This window comes from Oxyura jamaicensis, chromosome 17 (genome assembly GCF_011077185.1).
Source record: "Oxyura jamaicensis isolate SHBP4307 breed ruddy duck chromosome 17, BPBGC_Ojam_1.0, whole genome shotgun sequence".
NCBI lineage: Eukaryota > Metazoa > Chordata > Aves > Anseriformes > Anatidae > Oxyura > Oxyura jamaicensis.
Window position 1 is genome coordinate 9,304,577 of NC_048909.1, and position 4,351 is coordinate 9,308,927.

Here is a 4,351-nt window from a genome sequence, read left to right on the forward strand (position 1 = left end):
TGGACTGAGGATATTCCTAAGAGAGAGGAAAAACTGTGATTTTGAAGTTCTTGGCTGTGCTACTTTTGGGCAACTAGTCAATAAAAATACAAATATGTGCAACTGTACTTTGTATCAAATTATTTTCTCAGTTTTACTGGGAACTAAGCTGATTTGTGCCAGCAGCTGTGAGAATGTAATGTAATTTGGCCCTTCATCTGCCACTTTCCTGGAGGCAAGGCAAGGTTTTTAACTGTCCAATTCAGTCATCAAGTGCCAAAGTAACATTTGTTGTAAATCTACCGATCTACCTATGTTACAGTAGACATTGATTCAGTCTACTATGTTTTAAAATACAAATGAATAGCACAAATATTATTTAGGACCTTTTTATAATTATTATTAGTTTGGACAAGAATGCAGAGCATATATATAGCACTAGTTACCATCAAGAAAAGACAATGGAACACCCGCAAAGAGGTATTCCAGGGAAAAGTGTAAAAAAAGCAAAACCTAAGGAATAACCCCCCCCCCCTGGTTTTTTTTTTTTTTTTTTTTTTCCCCAGACAGTAGATGAACGGGCTGCTTTTATTTGCAAAGTCATACAAACATAATTTTATAACAGCAGACAAAGATTATCCATAGAAGAAGAGCAAGACACTCTCCACAAACAGGCATCCTCTGACTGGGACAGAGAATAAGGTGACCATTGCAACGTGCAATAGCCACGAGCTGCGAGGACAGAGCCACTTGAACAGTGCGAGTTTTGCAAATATTGTGTAAACATCCCATCTAAAGACAGTGCAGCTTTGTTTGCAGTGACTGATGAGTACCTTCTGAATACAGAATTACCTTAATAACAAGATGACACAGGACAGACAGTAACTGTGCCCACATGGTACCCGTGCTGGATTCTGCAGACACATTTTGCACAGAGGACGAACATATACGTTAGCAGAAGCATTATTCCTATCCTTTTCCAGAGTTTCCTCAGAAGCATATGAGCTACTCATGGCTTACGCACTGATCCTTAGGCACTTACGCACATTGGGAATGCACTAAAATAAACTGCCAGTGTAAACAGCAAACTTAAATGCAGATCAAGCTGCATTTTGCATCAAACTGCACGAACTGCAGTTAAAGAGTTTACCTAACCAAACCAAGAAGGCAGCTGAAAAATAACTAGAACTTGTTTATTCCAAAAGCATACAAATTGTGAAGACATGAACCAAATTAAAAGGAAAGAAAAAATAGACAATAACTGGCGTTCTTTAATAGGCATCTTTCCAGCTTTCCCCCCAAAATACAGCCTCAGGGGAGCTGCCTCAGAATCTTGTTCATGTAAATCCTCCTCCATTTCTCCAGGTTTACAGCAGAATTAGAGATATCAAGACTGAAAAGACAGGCTGATGGAGGGTAAGAGTAAAATGAAAGCATCACAAGCAAAGACTGATATATGGAACTCTTACTGGTTTAGAAACAGGCTGCCCTTTTATGGCTTTTTGTTTTATTATTTTTCATTTCCCTAATTTTTGTTCCTCATATCTACTTCATACAGGTTATATTAGTTTACATGCTGCTTCCCTGGTCTGCTACCACACATATTTTCCAATATTCTTTAGCATTGCAAGATTTCTTCATGCAAAAAAATTATATTAGGCATCCCTACTTGTACTTCTACATCAATTTCTTTTAGTGGAAGGCTAACAGTTTTGAGAAATTCACAATGCCATTATCAGTACAATATACCCAGTGGTAAGAACCTTCTGAAGTGAGCTGACGACATAAAATTGAGCTGCTGTGTAGCCTAGTCTGTTGAAATATCATAAAGTGTACATGCTAAAATCATAGAATCTAGGAAATTCCAATATGAACAAATCTCCTGTTTGATACAAATGTTTTAACTTGTAGCTGAAGTCTCACTCAGTACATGCTACCACGTACGTGCACTTGCTAGACAATGTCCAGGTTAATTCGGGGAGAGGAGGACTTTGTCAGGCTGAATTCTGAATTTCCTTATTTCTGTGGTTTTAAACTGCATTTAGACCAGATTATCTCTCTAAAAGGCAGGAAGCAGCACTGAAGTACATTTCCTATTCTGAGTTCTCACATACTACATTGCTCCATGGGGAGTAATTTTGCTATCCTTAAAATGAGTGCAGCATCCTGACCAACTGGCTGTATCGCTGCCTGCAGCCACTCATGCTCACAGCTCTGAGCTGATCAGAGGAGACTTTGCACCCTCTTTATCACACAGTCATGAATACGATTCTTTGGCCAAGAATCTGAGAGATTATGGGGTGGCTCCTGTCTTGCATTTGAATTAATTGATTAAGAGTTTGGGTGAGATTAATTTTTATTTTTATTTTTATTTTTTTATTTTTTAGCCAGTAGTCATGAAATCAACATTGCGGCACTATACAGTGAAGAACTTCTTTTTTTTTCATTCACTAGGCATTTTCACTAGTTGAACATTTGAAAAATGTCTTTCAGAAGTTCTTTTTTGGGTATGGGGGGTACCATACTAATGTTTATAGGACCTACATAAAAACTATGTTCTTGCGCTCCCTCTGCTGTTTCTGTCAGAGTGGCAGCCTGGGAGTGTTTCCTTAGCTGTGCATATTCCTTTGTATAAGATGTACTGATGCCTAAATTAAAAAGGGGAGCAATTTCTTCTGGCAAAAGATTTTCAAAAGTAATGAAGCATGCTGAAAAAATCAAGTACTAACAGCACTATCTATGTGGAAAATAAGCTTTTATGCAAGATTCAATGCCATGGCCATAGCTGGGCAGTCTGTTCCATTAAGAATACTAGCAAAGTATAATTCCATGTGAGCTTTAAATATTATTGTAATATAAGTTATAGTATTGTGACTTATTATCATAATTGCTCAAACAGTTCTTACCAAGACTGCAGGGTATATATCCAAAATGTGGTCTTCCTAACATAGAACCTGTGAGAAACATATTACAATTTTTAAAATAATCTATTTTCTCTACACAGATGAGTAACATACCAATGCTATCAGGAAAAAACAAACAAACAACCACCATCAAATACAAAAACAGAAGTATTCAAACTTGGTTGAAAGACATTATATATGATATGATAAACAACAACGCCTTGAAAGAGGACTTACCAAATTGGTTAAAGACTGAAATTCTTAACACACCATCAGCAAGGGGAAACACTAGATTTGATCTCTCTCAGAGTGGGGTTCCCCTGTATCACATGCTTGGTTTTTCATCGTAGTAACATAACTATTTTCTTTTTCGCCTTGATTTAACACTGCCTTCTTATAATTATGAGACTAAACGTTTATATTAATTGAAAGGTACTGTGTGAGCTTATTACTTGGAAATATGAAGGGTTTTATAAAGAAAGTTTGTTTGCTCTTGCAGCACACCTACATAGAACTTAAGAAAAATGTTTTTTCTCATCAGACAAACTGTCATGGCATGTTCAAATCATTCCAACGGCTCTTCTCAAAACATATCTTTAGAAAACTATTAATTCCTCTGAATACACCACTGACACTTCATAAATCAATCATAACTGCTGTGGAGATTCAACAAACTTAGAAGTTCTCCCTTTCATATACAAATGAGATTTTAAAAAGCTTCTAATTAAATGTTTTGCTTATTCAGAGAATTTTACATGCCAAAATGCTTTACAAATGGCAGAATCTTCAATGAATGCAAGTATCACTTCAAAAATGAAGTGCTGCCAGGTATGGTGAAGATTTTTCAGTTTGTTTAGTTATAAAAAGTGAAGAGTTGCCTGTAATTGAATATGAATTGTATGTTTCCAGTATGTTTTCTTTCCATTACAGGGAGTGGGAGTTGTTTGAGTTGCACTGCAGTATTTCAATGCACTGTTAAAATATTTTTTTGAATTTTAAAAATGAAGAAACTATAATTTCTTTACTTACTAAATCTTCAGGATCATTTAGTTTAAAAATCTGTTACTTCAACCACAAGTTGAATGAAAAATGTTAATTTAAACACCTGGAAACCAGCGTATGTAAAAAAAAAAAAAAAAAAAAAAAAAAAAAGGCAAGAATCTGCCATCTGCAGGTCTAAGGTACAAAAAAATGAGGATGAGGAAACTAAAGAAGCAAAAAAGGGTCAGCTGTATCTGGCTTTACACTCGTAGCGTAATCTAAATAGCTTTAGGATTTGCCTTCTACCATTCTTATGCAACAGTACTTTACTGTGGTTGGAAAATGAACATTTAAAATACGGGGCTGCAGCAAGGCTTTCGTCCTAACTACTTGGATACAATTGTGCTAGGCTATGTATGTCTTTTATTTCCATTAAAGTTGGAACAAAATTATGTGATAAAACAATTCTTATTTATTTATTTATTTTG